At 43.1% G+C, this 19,144-nt stretch overlaps 1 protein-coding gene across 1 annotated transcript in view; it reads left to right on the forward strand.

Moving 5' to 3' along the window:
• LOC118375959 (alpha-2Db adrenergic receptor-like) overlaps positions 1-768 on the forward strand; it is a 7,986-nt gene extending 7,218 nt beyond the window's left edge. Inside the window, exon 1 of the mRNA XM_035762606.2 lies at positions 1-768. This exon is cut by the window's left edge and continues 7,218 nt beyond it. The gene's annotated coding sequence lies outside the window, so the exon portion shown is untranslated.
• The last annotated feature ends 18,376 nt before the right edge of the window (positions 769-19,144 follow it).

The following is a 19,144-nucleotide window of genomic DNA, read 5'->3' on the forward strand; positions in this document are numbered from 1 at the left end:
TTCAAGAGTGCTGCATATTATTTATAAACAGAAATAGAGATTGCATGAGATATGTAGGATTGATTTGACGATGGAGACCATATATTTAGCTCAAACACATCTGCTGTTGGTGGAATTCATTCAAATGTTTCACATAAATAGCTTTTTCCCCCCAGGTATAACTCTTCACTTTTGACCTAAGATTGAATCATCATCAGCTTAATTCCAAAACAATTATTTTCAAACCAGCAAGATCACAGTTCTGTAAATGTGTTATTGGTGTGTAATGTAATTTATCAATGGATATATACTCGATGTAGCATATATAGTGACTTCAGAAAGTATTCACACTCCTTAACCTTTCCCACATGTTGTTGTGTTACAGCCTGGCCTGTACACAATACCCCATAATGTCAAAGTGCAATTATGTTTTTAGAAATGTTTACAAATGTATAAAAAATGTGAAGCTGAAATGTCTTGAGTTAATAAGTATTCAATAGGTATTCTACCCCTTTATACGGCAAGCCTAAATAAGTTACGGAGGAAAAGATTTGCTTCATAAGTTGCATGGACTCACTCCGTATACAATAATAGTGTTTAACATGATTCTGAATGACTACCTCATCTCTGTACCCCACACATACAATTATCCGTAAGGTCCCTCAGTTGAGCAGTGAATTTCAAACACATATTCAACCATAAAGACCAGGGAGGTTTTCCAATGCCTCACAAAGAAGGGTACCTATTGGTAGACGGGTGTAAAAAAAAATAAAGCAGACGTTGAATATCTCTTTGAGCCTGGTGAATTTATTACACTTTGGATGGTGTATTAATAGACCCAGTCACTACAAATACACAGGTGTCCTTCTTAACTCAGTTACCGGAGAGGAAGGACACTGCTCAGGGATTTCACCATGTCGTCAATGGTGACTTTAAAACAGTTACAGAGTTTAATGTTAATAAGCGAAAACTGAGGATGGATCAATAACATTGTAGTTACTCCACAATACTAACCTAATTGCCAGAGCAAAAAGAAGGAAGCCTGTACAGAATAAAAAATATTCTAAACATGCATCCTATTTGCAACAAAGCATTTAAGTAATATTGCAAATAAATGTGGCAAAGCAATTCTATTTTTGTCCTGAATACAAAGTATTTTTGGGGCAAATCCAATACAACAAACTACTGAGTACCACTCTCCATACTTTCAAGCATAGTGGTGGTTGCATCATGTTATGGGTATGCTTGTAATCGTTAAGGACTAGGGAGTTTTTCAGGATAAAAAAGAAACGGAATGGAGCTAAGCACAGGCAAAATCCTAGAGGAAAACCTTGTTCAGTCTGCATTCCAACAGACACTGGCAGATGAATTTACCTCCAGCAGGACAATAACTTAAAACACAAGGCCAAGTCCATACCGGAGTTGCTTACCAAGGAGACAGTGAATGTCCCTCAATAGCCGAGTTGTAGTTTTGATTGACTAACTCTACTTGAAAATCTTTGGCAAGACCTGAAAATAACCAATTCGACAGAGCTTGAAGAATTTTGAAAAGAGTAATGGGCAAATGATGCAACAATCCAGGCGAGGAAAGCTCTTACAGACTTACCCAGAAATACTCACAGCTGTACTCTCTGCCAAAGGTGCTTCCACAAAGTATTGACTTAGGGATGTGAATACTTATGTAAATGAGATATGTCTGTATTTCATTTTCAAAGGAATTTGTTAAACTTTCTACAAACATGTTTTCACTTTGTCATTATGGGGTATTGAGTGTAGATGGGTGAGAAGAAAACAACAACTTATCCATTTTGAAAATCAGGCCGTAACAACAAAATGTTCAATAATTCAAAGGGTATGAATACTTTTTGAAGGCACTCTACATTATACATGCCTTCGTCACATTTCCAGGTGTCAAGAATGAGAAACAATAATCAAGCACTTACAGGATATGCTATTTGTTTTGTGATAACATTGTGCTGTTTTCAATTATGATTGGAAGAGACATAAAACTCCCCTGTCAAATTTTGCTACCCAATTCAATTATCTTTCTAATCAACTGCTCCATTGAGGCAAACATGGAACATAACACTGTTTAATTAGCAGTGCTGTTTCTCTGTGCCTTGATCCATGTGTAATCTCTATGGGCCTCGTCTCTTCTCATGCTACACTAACACTCCCCAGAACACTGTCTCAATGCCCAAACCACCCACTGGGCAAAAACCGGTTCAATCAACATTGTTTCCATGTCATTTCAACCCCAAAGAATCAATGTGATGACGTTGACACAACGTGGAAAACTAATTAGATTTGCAAAAAGTCATCAACATAAGTATTTTTTTCACCCAACTTTTAACCTACTGTAAATCCAATGACATGGTAAATGTTTTATGTAATTCCCCAAACAGAGAACAATTTGCATCCCTAGGTGGTAGATATACTAGGCCTAGGCTAATTTTACAGTCAGAAGATCAAGGGTATATAAGCCCCACATGAGTGGGTGTGTGGCCATCAACTTTCTCGAGGGCCACTTCAGCTGCATGGAACAGCCTCTGAGGTCCTCATATTCTCAGTTTTAAATAAAGCCACAGGGAGAATAGTCCAGGAAGAGAAGAGCTACGTTGACGCCTGACCTCTCCCCTCCCATAGTACATAATGAGAGCTCCAGACTTGACCAGGACGGATGGGACCAAAACAAGGAAATCAAGGAAGCGTGCACTGCCTGTTTTTAAAGGAGAGAGGAAGGGATAAATCTGACGGTTTGAAGTCTCCGAGAAGGGGCTGCGAGGCGAGGGGTTGTTTAGGTCGACAGGATGAGCAAGGCTATTTGCTTTGCAGGCACAACAGGCCCGGCACAGGGAAAGGTTATAAATGTTTCAAGATGGGATGGAGGAAGAAAGTAAGGGTCTCCTTTGAAGACCAGAGAGAGAACGAGAGTAGCCTGGTTCTTACACCTGTTCCCTTGTTATTGTTTCTGACACAATGGGAACACACAGGTAATTGCTTTTCTTCAATTGTTTTTTAACAAGATAAGGCTGGAAGCGTACAAGGCCAGTCGATTCGTCAATCCCAGGACCTGTGTGTCTACAGAAAGTGACACGTGGCAGATTGTCACTAAATCAGCTGATGTCAGGAAAAGAGAGAGGGAGCAGATCACATAAGGCAGTATCTGTCCCAGTGTAAATTAACCTGCTAGTGGTTGGTCACCTACAGCTAATAACAACACTGGGCCCAGGAGCAGTTAACACTTAATACTGTTATCGGCAGGGGATCACAGGAGAGACTGCTATAGGGAAACTGCAGGTAATACAATACAGGACCTGCTAACACTATAGCTACCCAACTTCTATTGGAACCTGGGAAATTACAGGAGAGGCAGCTATAGGGGAACACGGGATAAAGAACTGGTCCTAGAGAGCTAACACTATAGGGGAGTTACCTGGGAAAGCACAGGGTCCGAGAGGGATCAGCACTCACCACACCAGGATTTGCAAGAATATCAAATCAAATTAAAATCTATTTAACGTGCACGTAACACGTCTCAATACACTTTACAAAATAAAAAATGATCATAAAAAAAGAACAGGTCTTTCAACATTACTTGGAGAGAACACAGGACCCAACCAGGTATATATAACCTCTTACACTGTGTAAACACCTGAGAGTTACATTGACTTGTTAAAAAAAAAGGCTCTCGCTAACACTGTACAAAGCTGACCAACGGCGGGGGTGGCGACAGTACAGTCTCCTAGAATGTGACTAATACCAGACAGACAGTTGTTTCCTCATTTTACGCGTCTTTATCAATGCGAATACAGCAGAGGAGCGACTGCCATTTGCCTCCAGGTGGCTTCTCTCTGCTACAGAGTGTGGAGTGTAATGTTGTAACATCAGTCAGTGATAATACTGTAGATGCTACTGACAGGCCTGTTGCGTATCCTCCCACGTCTAATAGGAGTCCATGGTGGGGAAGTGAACTGAAGTCTTTGCAGGGGTAGGAGAGTGAGCTTTACTGTACGTCAGTTTTGATACCATTCAAACCAAATGGCCTTTTCAAGCCCATGCAGACGTCTGTGCAGGCCGGAGATTTTAAAAAGGGCCTTTTCTGTGCCGGATTGCCAAATCCCATGTCTGTCCTTTCTGCTCTGGGCCTTCTGTTGCTGAGAATGGTGGCATTAGCAGGTTCCTTTAAAATGTAAGTTGTTTATCTCCAAATTGAATATCTACATCCCAGGAGATCCAGTGTGTGTGTGGGCGCCCATGCGTGTGTGTTGCAGGTTGGCATTTGTTGTCATGAATCTTGCCTTGGAGGCAGAACTGAGAGATTTACACTAGATTGGCCAGCTGCAAAGTCAACATTGGCTATATTGTAGAAATTCATTAAAATGTATTAGAGTTAGCAGTGTGGTTTGTATGACTTTTTTGCTGTGCCAGCTAGTGACTACTCTGCAGAGTATGCCAACCTGTGTGTGTGTGTGTGTGTGTTCCTGAGTTGATGCGTACTGTATGTGTGTCCAGGTTCATATATACAAGTATCTCTAAGCGTGTTTTTGTTTTCAGGCACGTGTGTGGGTTAGCTAGCTAAATGGATTTCTAAATTATGTTAATTAGAGAAGCGGGCCGTCTACTGTCCCAGGGTACTTTGGATTGGGATTAATTAACTATTTTGCTCTGTGTTCTCTCTCTCTCTCTCTCTCTCTCTCTCTCTCTCTCTCTCTCTCTCTCTCTCTCTCTCTCTCTCTCTCTCTCTCTCTCTCTCTCTCTGTCTCCCCCACTCTGTACTCTCTCTCTCTCTCTCTCTCTGTCTCCCCACTCTCTCTCTCTCTCTCTCTCTCTCTCTCTCTCTCTCTCTCTCTCTCTCTCTCTCTCTCTCTCTCTCTCTCTCTCTCTCTCTCTCCTCCCACGCATGTGGAACTCAAACTGCACTGTCATTTCTCAACATAAACAACAATCATAAATTAAATCAAACATTATTTATCACACGTGCAGAATACAACAGGTACCGTGAAAAACAACCTTTCCGTGAAATTCGTACTTACAAGCCCTTAATCAATAGTGCAGTTCAATGAGAGTTAAGAAAATATTTACCAAATAAGCAAAAGTGAAAGATAATAAAAATTAATAACGAGGCTATATACAGGGGTGGTACCGAGTCAGTGGTGGAGGGGGGGGGGGTCCTTTTTGCAGAGAGCCTTATGGTAATAAAAGTGAATATCTAGATGCGAGCAAGACATCTTATTTCTACTCCCTGTCTCATAGAGTGAACAAGCATTCTCAGCAGTGTGTCTAACGTTGAGGCAAATCATTTACTTTTGTCTCAACCCCCCCCCCAAAAAGGTTATTTCATTTTTGTTGTTGTTATACTTGTTTTTATTTCTATTTTAATTTTAAATACAGTTTAGTTTCAGTTAGATTTCAGACCTGATTTGCTCCTTTGTATTGAGTTGTAGTTATATAAAAATATTATATATGTCATTTCTATGGGATTTAGCTTTAGTTTTAGTGTCGGTGACAGATAGCATGGGTGGGAGGCTAGGAACCATTATTGTTGAAAAGTTTTTAAAATGTTTTTTTGGGGGATGTCACTTCTTTTAACTGGAGGGCAAGTCATAGGTTAGGGTCAGGTCATGAGTTAGTTTAGGTTTAAATTCTAACATCAATTTCAGTGTAACTTGGATTTAAAAGGAATAGTGCCAAGACTCTCTCTGGCTAATGTTTATACCAATCCAATGCTTTTGAACTGTAGTTGTACATGTAAGAATAATCAAGTTAAATACCAATGACATGTTTTTCAGTTTGCTAGTGATAGCTAGTAATAATGATGCACAAGCTAGGCCTATTTGAAGCATTGCCATCTCCTGGCCGCATTTAACCACTGGCCGCATTTACCCACCAGGTTCAGTAGCTTAAAAACCACCCCATTGAAAACCCCATTAGATTTTTTTTTTTTTAAACTACAACTGAACATAATTCACAATTCATGGAATTGCCTGATATTATGGCTGGACTCATTAATGTAGGCTTCTGTTGCTTCTTTACTGCCTCCTTCACCGCCTTCTCCTCCCCCTCCTCCTCCTCCATCTTCTCCTCATTCTTTCCCATCCTCCTCCTCTTCCTCCTCCTCTTCCTCTCCATAATTATGGTCCTCTTAAAAACTTCTAAAGGATGACGCAGAATACAGTCCCCATGCAGGAACATCACTCAGCGGAATTTCAGAGCGCCACCTATAGTTTTTGATAAAACTCAAACTTTCATTAAACTTTCATTAAAATACACATTCAATGTAGTGAATTAAAGCTACACTCGTTGTGAATCTATCCACCAAGTCAGATTTGTAAAATGCTTTTCGGCGAAAGCATGAGAAGCTATTATCTGATAGCATGTACCCCCAAAATACTGCAACGTCACCTAACACGACAGATTTTGCGGTAGCCGGCGCTACCCAAAACGCAGAAATAAAATATAAAACATTCATTACCTTTGACGAGCTTCTTTCTTGGCACTCCTAGATGTCCCATAAACATCACTGTTGGGTCTTTTTTTCGATTAAATCGGTCCATATATAGCCTAGATATCGATCTATGAAGACTGTGTAATCAAGGAAAAAACTGAGTTTGATAACGCAACGTCATTTTTTAAAATTAAAAAAGTCGACGATAAACTTTCACAAAACACTTCGAAATACTTTTGTAATGCAACTTTAGGTATTAGTAAACGTTAATAATCTATCAAAATGATCACGGGGCGATGTATATTCAATAGCTCCACGTCCTGATATCGTGTCCAAATATTCCTCAACCAAAACATCCGGTCAGAGACCGGAAAAAATGGGCTGCCTTGTTTCGATTTGACCAAGAAACAAATCCGAGACAAATGACAAGACTGTTGACATCGTGTGGAAGCTGTAGGTATTGCAACCTCCGCCCCATTTAATGTGGTTCACGTTTAACAATTGGTTGAAGTGGCGCATGGATATATTTTCCCATTTTCAGTGATCAGATTTACCTGCACTTTTCGATGAAACGCACGTTCTGTTATAGTCACACCCGTGATTTAACCAGTTTTATAAACGTCTGAGTGTTTTCTATCCACACATACTAATCATATGCATATACTATATTCCTGGCATGAGGAGCAGGGCGCTGAAATGTTGCGCGATTTTTAACAAAAAGCTGCGAAAATTCACATGAACCCTAACAGGTTTTAATTTCCTCCTCACCCTCCATCCTTTTCCTGTGTCTCCTCCTCCTCTTACTCCTCCTTCATTCCCCCCCTCCTCACCTTTATTTTCCTCGTCCTCATCCTCCCCTTCATCAATTCCCCCTCCTCCTCCTCTTATCCATCCTCTTACTTTCCATAATTATGGTCCTCTTAATTTATTCTCCTCCTCCTGTTCCTCCTCCCACTCCTCCTCTTCACCCTCAGCCTCCTCTTCCTCCTCCTCCATTCATACCCTTCCCCCTCCTCTTCGTCCCTTTCATTTTCTTCATCCTCCCCCTACTCCTCCCTTCCCCCTTCCTCCTCCTTCGTCTCCTCCTCCCCTTCCCCTCCCCTCCCCCTCCTCTGTAACCCCCCCATTCATCCCCCTCCCCACCTCCTCTTCCCCTGCTCCACTCCTCCACCCTCCCCCTCCTCCTCTTGACTCCTTGTCCCCTTCCACCTTCACCCCTCCCCCTCTTCCTCTTGTCTCCTTGTCCCCTTCTACCTTCACCCCTCCCCTCCACCTCTTGTCTCCTTGTCCCCTTCCACCTTCACCCCTCCCCCCTCCTCTTGTCTCCTTGTCCTCTTCCACCTTCACCCCTTCCCCTCCTCCTCTTGTCTCCTTGTCCCCATTCCTCCTTCACCCCTCACCCCTCCTCATCCTCCTCTCCCCCTACTCCTCCTTGCCACCTACTCCTCCCTCCCCCTTCACCCCCCCCCTTCCTCCTGCACCTCCTCCTTCACCCCCTTCTCCACCTCCTCCTCCCTGCTCATTATAAAAGGTATCAGTACAGGAGGTCTTGGCATCCACACTCCTTAGAAAATTCCTGCTCTGTTATCTGTCCTTTGATCATCGATATAAAGTTATGGAGTTCACCGGGATGCTTCACTGGGCATCATAACTCACATAGACAACCTAACCATATGATTGGTAGCTGTATTGCATCCGCTCAACCTCCAGGCCCAGCAGTTATACAACAGCTTGTATTTTGTCATACAGACATTCGAACGACCACATACTGAGAAAGACGTGAGAAACAGCATTGCTGCTCTTTAAGTTGTGAGCAATGAACATCCATTTCAAGGAGCAGTGAAGGCAGCTCACAATCTGTTGTGCTTCTTTGCTCTTTACTAAACATGTAGAAATAACAGCCTGTGTATCCTTCAATATTCTGCAAACAATATTGTTTTCAGAAAGAGTTGGATATAGAGCCGTGGCTCCCAAACCTTTAAAGCTCATGTGAGCCGCTGAAAGGACTTTCGCGTTTGAAACCCAGGCTTTCGCCATGACTCAGGAATAACTACAGGCAGCCTACCAACATTCAGGAAACACTGATGGAGATGGAGTTGAATACATAGCTACAGTAAAAAATTACACAATGTTATTTAAACCTATAGTGGGATACAGAGGGAGTAGACATGGAGTCTGCTGGCCCAGAAATAGGAGGGAAACGTGGGAGACATGAGGGAGTTTCTCCATCTCTGACCTTGACCAGACCCAACGACAGAGGAGAGGAAGCTGGGGAAAGGAGGGGCTCCTTTGTTCCTACAAGGCTGATAGCCTAGTAGAGATTGGACTATTGTGGCTATTGTTTTCTACTTTCCCCACCCTCTAGGATGAATTTATCATCATCAGCGTGGACAGGCTTCTGTTACAGTTTACATTGCCACAAAACAATGCCAGTCGCGGCTCAAAATGGTGGAACAGCGCAGAGAAACAGAGCAGATCTGACTGTGCTGTCGTTATAACACATTCTCTCTCAGGGTTCTAGAATGATGGTTGATAAATGGCACCGGTCAGTGGGTTAATTCACATGACAATCATCATCCCATGATGGCACGGTTCTCATCAGTCTCCACAATCTGACCGTCAATACAAACCAACCAGCCATTGAGACCTAAAGTTGCTCTGTTTTCCATCCAGACTTATTTCCAGACTAATTTCTCTAGCTTTCTTTTTGGACTCCCAACTATTTTAATCCCCAGAAGTAGACCTTGCGGTCAATGCTCCCAGCCACTAATGCTTTAGTTTAGAGGTTCGTGGTGGACAGAGAGACAGCATCACAGACCAGGCTCTCAAGGACACCAGGAAGTTATAAATCAAACCGTGGTGATTGAGGGAGATTGAACAGCTTGGGACTGAACAGCTGTGTGGGACAGCAGCTTTACATACGTATGTAACGGGGATCACTGCTATTCCTCTGTGGCAACAAAACAAACAGACGGAGAGAAACTCCAAGATAAATGAAACAGATCAGATGACGCCCCAAGGACAGGGGCAGATTATGATGGCCCCCCCAGAGGCAACTAAATAACGCATGGAGAACTCTAGGGGGATGGGTTTATTTACCTGACACTTGACCCCTGTGTACACACACGCACGCACGCACACACGCACACACCAACACACACACACCCTTCCCATATATTAAACCCTTTTCAACAAAAGGAAGTATAGACTCAGTAGCTTTGAAGGTAATTTCACTGTATTATCACTGGAAAGGCAAACTAGTATACCAAAAGGGGTTGGTTTGGTTTTGGTTTTTATTATTTAAAAAATAATCACAGTTTTCGGTTTAGAATTATTTATTTTTTGACATTAAATGCACTATGCATTATGTGTGTTGAATGCTCTAATAACACAGAATAAACCAATAAATAAAAGTCCCATGACGGTAGTGACTGCCCATTACTGCTTATCCCTTATTAACCATCATTTATTCACATTCCTTTTATTAAATATTTTATTTGATGACTTTATTATTTCATTCCCCAAGTCATCATCTGATCTCTATAGAGTTGCGGCCTTTTCTGTCTGTTCACTATTTTAGTAGTTCTTCAAAGTAAATAAGGCATACATTTATGACTGCTGAATACCAACTATCAGTCACTTAGATCATGCATTTTCAGGTTGAGTTACCTCGCCAAGCAAATGCTCTCTATCCCTCTCGATAGAGCATTATTCTGTCAGTCTCCACGCAATGGATTGGGAGTTCATCTCCAGTCCCAACAAGCACCACTTCACCACTTTCTCTTTCTCTAATTGGCTGAGTAAACTTTTATTTTATAACCACATGGTGTTTTGGGATCATGACAGGGAATTCCTAGAGGACCGAACAGAAAATCCATTCAACAATCGAGTGGAAATCACATTACAGTGCACCGTCGTTCCATTTAGTCAGGACACAGAGAGGGTGGGTGGTGTTATCGAGCATTGTGCCTCCTCCGTCTTTCCTCCGTGTGAGTTTCTCTAAGCCACTTAGAGGGCTCCTCGTCTTCTTTTCTTCCCCTCCCTGGTTTCTTATTGATCTGCGCAACACCACCCAGTTCAGTCCTAGTGTTAACAGTTTCACATGTGATCCTAAATGCATACAGTAGCACATATGGGATTGGCTAATGAGCCATCAAGAATGTTTGTTAACAAGCCCTATAGGATTCAGACTTAAATGGCTAATTATGCCAATAATCTATTGGGCTGATGTCAGAGGGTATTAGTGTGCAACCACGGAGGACCAAGTAGAAGTCCCCAAACCACTATTATTAGGCAGGGGGAATGTCTGCTGGTCTTCTTTATAGAAAACCTCCAGATAGGGGTACACTCTACTTTATGTGTAAGGGTTGTGACCTGTGTGGGGTTGGAACCTGTTTGGGGTTGTGACCTGTGTGGGGTTGTGACCTGTTTGGGGTTGTGACCTGTGTGGGGTTGTGACCTGTGTGGGGTTGTAACCTGTGTGGGGTTGTAACCTGTGTGGGGTTGTGTCCTGTGTGGGGTTGTGACCTGTTTGGGGTTGTGACCTGTTTGGGGTTGTGACCTGTGTGGGGTTGTGACCTGTGTGGGGTTGTGACCTGTGTGGGGTTGTGACCTGTGTGGGGTTGTGACCTGTGTGGGGTTGTGACCTGTTTGGGGTTGTGACCTGTTTGGGGTTGTGACCTCTGTGGGGTTGTGACCTGTTTGGGGTTGTGACCTGTTTGGGGTTGTGACCTATGTGGGTTGTGAGCTGTGTGGGATTGTGACCTGTGTGGGGTTGTGACCTGTTTGGGGTTGTGACCTGTCGAGGTTGTGACCTGTGTGGGGTTGTGACCTGTCGAGGTTGTGACCTGTTATTGTGACCTGTTATTGTCGCTTCCCTTACCTATTCCCCAACTACCTTGAGTCAGTATGTGTGATCTCCGACAGCGGGGGTCTGGGTCGCTGAGTGTCCACTGCAAGAGTCACAGTACTATGCGTCTATGGTATGTGTAGTCAACTAGTAAAATTATTTCTTATTATTATTTTTAGGTTCTGGTCTTCTGAGATACAAAATGGCATACAACAAACCAGATAACTATACAATTCATTTTTTAAATTAAAGTAATTAATGTATGTTTCTTTTAATGTGTGCTCGTGTGTCCCTCTACCACATTCCATCTCCTTATGGGGTCTCTGTTACAGTGAGAGGGTCCAGAGGAGCAATGTACTCCAACCTGATGAATGGGGACGTTGGGGAGAGCTAGAGGCATAAAGTATAGCCTTCTAGGAGTCTTCTCTCTAATAGCAGCAGTATCTCAGAGTCTCTGTTGTTCTGTTCTCTAAGGCCCTGTGAGTGGTAGGGTACTGTAGTTACCCTAAGTGGTGTTTAGGATGTTTAGGATTAAGATGCGTGAAGGAGGAACAGGAGGAACGGTCCCTGTGCTAATTACAGATGGAGGGAGGGGAAAACCTGCCTTGCTCTGATTACCGGACAGATGGTGGGACACTACACAACCTGGAGGAGAGAAGAGGGGAGGGGGGACAAAAAAGAGAGCCAATGAGAGGTAGATGTATGGAGAGTGAGATATAGATGAGAGATTGGGATGGAGGGATGCGGAGAAAGAGGTAAGGTAAGAGAGCTGGTTGGAGAGAGATGAGAGATTGGGATGGAGGGATGCCGAGAAAGAGGTAAGGTAAGAGAGCTGGTTGGAGAGAGGGAGAGCTAGACAGAGAGAGACAAAGAGCACACATGAGAGATCATGTACAACACAGTGGAAGGAGAGAGGGAGGCCAAAGCCTTCACGTCAGTGAACACAAAAGCTGCTAAAACATAGAATGGCAGGAGGGCGTGCAAGTAAGAACGAGCGAGAGAGCGGCGAGAGAAAGCAAGTAAGATAGAGACAACTTGCTTGTTAACCATGTGGTGATCATATTCACAAGTTGGGTTTTTGCGGACATGGCAGAGTAAGCAGAGTTCCGTGTCCTCATATCCTCAACAGAACAGAGAGTGAGAAAACAGAAATGTTTCACTGGGGAACAGCAGCACATTGAACACATGAGTGCCCCCTAGCTGCTGGCGGATAGAACAACTAGACAAGTCAAAGATCAAATGAATGATGAAAGGACATAGGAAAACTGAGATGAATTCAGATGAATTCAGTTCACTTTTTATCCATTAGTTCTGAAAGTAGCGCTCGAGAGCCAAAAAGGGTAGCCAAAAAATGCGTACTACATCATATATCTGCAGATATGTGCAGTACGTCATTGCTTTCTCGCACTCTCTGCTGTGTCACTGAGCCATTGTGCCCACCCTGCAACCTCATTGGATAATTCTGGGCAGGGCCGGCCTTCTTCTTCCACTCTGAAACTCGTCAATGTGCTAGTTACTCATCAATATGCTAGAAGTCACACAGATGGCGAGGGGATGAAGCGCGTTAGTTGGAACTCGAAATGTTAGGGGACTGGCCCATGTGGGCCAAGCTTGCAGTACTCAAAATGGAGCCGCACAACTTCTCTTTCAAACTAGGGATTTTGTGGTTTATTGAGCTAAAACAGCAATTCTGCTTATAGATTATGCATGTATGAACTACACATTGACACATCCAGCCCAAAGTGGGAGGTTTCAAAAAAGACTTACTTTGTCGCCAAAGTTCCCGGAAAGTCTCTTTAATCCAGGAATACTATGATTCTTGATCAAAGAGCAAATGTCCCCATCCAGGAATTGAATGGGTTGTCATTGCACCACACCACCCCCACCTCGATAAGCTACATCTGTCACGCCCTGATCTGTTTCACCTGTCCTTGTGCTTGTCCCCCCCCCCCCCCCAGGTGTCACCCATCTTCCCCACTTATACTCTGGGTATTTATACCTGTGTTTTCTGTCTGTCTGTGCCTGCCTTCCTGTAACTTTGCTCCTACTCTGGATTACTGATCCCTGCCTGCCGTGAACTGTCAGCTGCTGTCACGACTTCTGCCGAAGTCGTTGCCTCTCCTTGTTCGGGCGGTGCTCGGCGTTCGACGTCACCGGTCTTCTAGCCATCATTGATCCTTTTTTCATTTTCCATTGGTTTTGTCTTGTCTTCCCACACACCTGTTTTCTATCCCATTCATTACCTGTTGTGTATTTAACCCTCTGTTTCCCCTCATGTCTTTGTCAGAGATTGATTTGTTGTCAGTGTAGTGTGATTGTTTGTATAGGTGCGCGTCGGGTCCTCGTACCCATGTTTTGTTTGTTTGTACATTTATTGTCATGGAGCATACTCTTGGAACTTTATTAAAAGACTCCATATTTACACTCCATTTGACTCTCCTGCGCCTGACTTCCCTGCCACCTATTACACCTATGCGTGACAGCTGCCTGCCCCTGTTGTTACAATAAACATTGCTACTTCACACAATCTGCACTTGGGTCTTAACTTGATCCGTGAGAACAGTAAGTCACTATGCCAAATAACGCAAGCCAGAACTGGGTTACCTTCAGATGAGTCACGTGACACTTGTGGGAAAAACGGAGCATGCCATCGTGTTCATGAGAATCTCATCTTTCGATAGAATGGTCATGTCAGTTTGTCGGACAAACCGTTCGGACGCTACAGAAGTTTTCTTGAAGATCAATTTCGGGATTTGTCTTACGGTCTGACAAACACCGCTGCAGCTTAGCCACCTTCTACTGCAGATGCAGAAAGTCGATATGGGCGGATATAGTGGATTGAGACACAGCCCATGCAAAAAAAACAGATATCTCTAGGTTAACCTTTTTGGGATAGGGGGCAGCATTTTCACTTTTGGATGAATAGCGTGCCCAGAGTGAACTGCCTCCTACTCTGTCCCAGTTGCTAATATATGCATACTATTATTAGTATTGGGTAGAAAACACAAGTTTCTAAAACTGTTTGAATGATGTCTGTGAGTATAACAGAACTCATATGGCAGGCAAAAACCTGAGGAAAAAATCCAACCAGGAAGTGGGAAATCTGAGGTTTGTAGTTTTTCAACTCAGCCCCTGTTGAAGATACAGGGTGATATTAGTTATGTTTCACTTCCCAAGGCTTCCACTAGATGTCAACAGTATTTAGAACTGAGGATTCTACTCTAAGGGAGGGGTTCATAAGGGCTCTTTGAGTTAGCGGTCTGGCTATATGCAACAGCCTCGGTTTGGCGCGCTCACGTGAAAGGTAGCTATGTTTCACTTCATTTGTACAGACAAAGGAATTGTCCGGTTGGAACATTAATGAAGTTTTATGTTAAAAACATCCTAAAGATTGATTCCATACTTAGTTTGGCATGTTTCTACGGGCTGTAACGGAAAATGTTTAACTTTTCGTCCGACGTTCGGCGCGACCTGAACGCGCTTTTGGATTTGTTTACCAAAAGCCCTACCAAAAGAAGATATTTGGATATAACTGATGGACATTATCGAACAAATCAAAACATTTATGGTGGAACTGGGATTCCTGGGAGTGCATTCTGATGAAGATCATCAAAGGCAAGTGAATATTTAAAATGCTATTTCTGAGTAATGTTGACTACCCAATATGGCGGTTATCTTTTTGGCTGCTTTGTTGTCTAAAGGCTGTACTAAGATTATTGCATGGTTTGCTTTCTCCGTAAAGTTTTTTTGAAATGTGACACAGCGGTTGTGTTAAGGAGAAGTTTATCTAAAGTTCCATCTATAATAGTCGTATCTTCAACAATGTTTATTATGAGTATTTCTGTAAATTGATGTGGTTCTCTGCAATATCACCGCATGTTTTAGAACTACTGAACGTAAAGCGCCAATGTAAACTCAGATTTTTTAATATAAATTTGAACTTTATCAAACAAAACATACATGTATTGTGTAACATGAAGTCCTATGAGTGTCATCTTATTACGATCATCAAAGGTTAGTGATTAATTTTATCTCCATTTTCTATGCTTTTTGTGACTTCTCTCTTTGGCTGGAAAAAATGGCTGTGTGTTTCTGTGACTTGGTGGTAACCTAACAATCGTTTGTGGTGCTTTCGATGTAAATAATTTGTGAAATCAGACACTGTGGCTGGATTAACAAGAATTTTATCTTTAAAATGGTGTAAAATACTTGTATGCTTGAGGAATTTTAATTATGAGATTTTTGTTGTTTTGAATTTGGCGCCCTGCACTTTCACTGGCTGTTGGGGGGGGGTTAAGTTATTAAACTGACAGATTTAGATGGGGATTTAAAAAAAATCTTCTGTGGATTGAAACGCTGGTCCAAAATATACACTTAAGGATTCGTCTACCTAAGGCACAGTGTATTCGTACGGGAGGTTTGCACTCTGCGTACTGTCCTGAACTACAGCGGAGCAACCACAGCGATTATGGAAGCTGAATACAATGACAGGCCCCACCAATATGAATTATGCAATACTCAGGCGGCTTACAATGCCTTAAAATTACAGCCTGAGCCTGGGAGAAATATGCAGTATTTTTTACATGGGTGGCTCAGCACTTAAATCCTCAGTCCAGATTGCTTTTCACAGCTTTGTGAAGCCCTCCCAAATTGAATGTGGATATCTTGCAGATGTTCATTATGAAAAGGCATTAGAGAGCCAGCTGATTTCTGGTGCCTGTCTCTTTGTTTAACATAAACCCTTCAAAACCGTCTCACGCTTGTTCTGAAAGATTCATAGCTGACGCTTTCGGGTCGTGACGTACACCTCAGTGTGTCATTCTGGAAGAGAGAGCCGGACAGACAGACGATCATCACGTCATCAGAATAAGACCCTCGATATTTATTGGAAAGGAGTGTCAAGATCACGGTGCACTTTCACCACCCTGTGAAGTAAATCATGACTTACAGTATTTCCTCCGTTGCCTAATAAATTGCTTGGTTTCCCAAGTCGTAGTGGGAGGACCACACACCATATCCAAGTTGACCTTTTATGTGTTTGGGCGTACCTGCTCATTCATATGATTTTGTATTGGCCTCAACCATACAACAGTCCTCTCAGGCCTAAAAATAAAGCATGTCCAAATGTGCATGGATCCTCCAGTCCAGCTCTATATATGGTTCCAATTTTCACAACATAAGCTTTTTGGAATCAATTATTACTACCTTTTACAGCTCTGTTTCTGTTCTCTCTCATCTCTACATCTTTCCAACCTTAACACAACAAACAATTCCAAACTGCTCCCTGACCCTCAGCTGGTATTTCCTAAAACCTCGTTCCACTCCAAGCGCTGCTGATGGACTGAGTTAAACTAGGCATAATGTTGTTCTCACTGGAACCTTACTAATATAACATTCATGTCCGTGATATTCTTAGGGCTCTCAACATTCTGGTTGTTCTCATGATATTCTTGCTTTTATTGCTCAAAGGACCCTGATTCTGGAACTGGAACTGGTGAAATTGTCCAGATACAATAGTAATGATACAATAGTAATATATAATATATACCATTTAGCAGACGCTTTTATCCAAAGCAACTTATGTATGTGCATACATATAATTTATACATATAATTGAAGGGAAAATGATGTTCACTGTATGCTGTTCCCATCCCAAAGTGGTGAAACGAAACCCCACTGCAATACCAAGACTATGATGGTGAGACCTGTTGGAGAGAGAACCCATATGCTGTTGTCTAGTTGATAGGTATTCGACTAGCCGGGCTGTTCCCCGGACTCCACGTGTAGGGATTTGTACAATGCTCAACAAGGCTATTGAACTTGACATTGGTGTCTGTCTTTATTCCTTTATCCAACATATCATACTGAAACATGGTATCAGAAGTGGCTCGGAAACCACACGTTTGTTATTTTTGTAGCTAAGTACAGCATAGGCGCAGTTACGTTCCATATGCGAACACATGCCATTTCCTACTCACAACACTGATCAACTCGTTGTTAGCTGGCTAGCTAGCATCACTACCTACCTCGATGACTGAAGGCAAAGAAATCTCCTATTCCATTGATATGGCAGCGAACATTCCGCCACCAAATCCCATGGTTCTCACAGGGGACTGGAATACTAATTGGGACAACTTCAGGGATGAATTCGCGGACTATGCACTGGCGACCGGTCTACATGAGAAACCCAACAAGGTACAAGCGGCAACTCTGAGGAATTTCATGGGCAGCGAATGCAGGCATATCTCCTGGCACAATCTCACCCTCACAGCACGACAACAGTGTGATGCAAAGGCTATATTGGTGGCATTGGAGAATGACTTAAAACCCGCCAGAAATGTAATTTACGAGCGGTTCGTTTTCGGAAGCTGTAAACAGGAAGAGGGTGAGTCAGTACACAACTTTGTAACCCGTTTGAGAAAAAAATCTGCCACTTGTGAATACGGGGGATTGAAAGGGGAATTGATTTGTGACAAAATAGTACTGGGAATTGCAAATGAGGATACGCGCCGGCGTCTACTGAGAGAGAGAGGCTTAACATTAGTAACTGCCATCGGAATGTGCCGCACTGCTGAAGTCACTGACATGAGAAAGAGAGCAATGGAAATCGAAACCCCACGCTCCGAAATTGATACTGTTCATGCCAATGCTAGGTAGACATTCAGACAAAACCAATCAATGCAGAGTAATTCACCACAAACGGTGAACACAGAGAGCCCTATTGCATGTAAATACTGTGGGAATACACACACATGTGGCAAAGAGCACTGCCTAAGGAAAACCATGCAGAGCTTGTGGAAGTAACAATCACTTTGCAAAAGTGTGTCTCAAAAGCAAAAAAAGGTTGAGTGAGGGCAAGATTCACTGTCTTGATGATGTCACTCAATGTTTAGAGCTGAACAGTGAAAGTGACATTTACATGCATGAATCCATTGGCGCTGAACACTCAAGAGGGAAGAAATGGTTTGTGACACTACGATTACACAACAAGCAACAACAATGTCAAATGGATTCCGGTGCTACATGCAACGTAATGAACTACAAAGACAAAATCAATCTGTCACCTGACACACATCTATTGCCCAGCGATACTAGACTAAATCTGTACTCAGGAGAGCTAATGAGCTCTATGGGCACCTTTGAGACCGAATGTGTTATTCAGGGACGCAAACACAAGCTGGAGTTTGAGATTGTGAAAACCAGTCAACATCCTCTCCTCTCAGGCTCTACATGCGAACGCCTGGGAATGATGCAGGTCACTGTACCAAATGACCTGCACATTGTGGAGCATGTCCAGCATGGACCCCTGTCCAAAGAACTCAGCAGATATGACAAAGTATTCAACATGTCCGTTGAATCAGTGCCTGGGGAGGTACACTTTGAAGTGGATGAGAGCATCACTCCAGTCCAGTGTGCTCCTCGCATTGCAATGAAAGTGGCTGTGAAGGCCCAGCTGGACAAGTATGAGGCCGATGGCCACATGACATCTGTGACTGAACCAACTGACTAGATCAGCAATATGGTCATAGTGAAAAAACCAGAGAAGCTGAGGATCTGCATCGACCCAAAGCATCTGAACCAAGCACTGAAACGATCCCACTAGATCATGCCGACACTAGAGGATGTCCTCTATAAGCTTCCCACGGCCAGGATTTTCACCTTGGTGGATGCCCAAGATGCATTCCTTCAATGCCAGCCGGACGAAGAAAGCAGCTTCATGACTACCTTCTGGACCCCCTGGGGTCGGAAACGCTGGCTCAAGCTCCTATTTGGTGTCTCAGTGGCGCCTGAGGTATGCCAACGCAAGCAGCACAAGTTACTGGCTGTGCTCAAGAGCATTGAACCCATTGCCGATGATGTCCTGATCG

Source organism: Oncorhynchus keta, chromosome 4, assembly GCF_023373465.1.
Source record: "Oncorhynchus keta strain PuntledgeMale-10-30-2019 chromosome 4, Oket_V2, whole genome shotgun sequence".
NCBI lineage: Eukaryota > Metazoa > Chordata > Actinopteri > Salmoniformes > Salmonidae > Oncorhynchus > Oncorhynchus keta.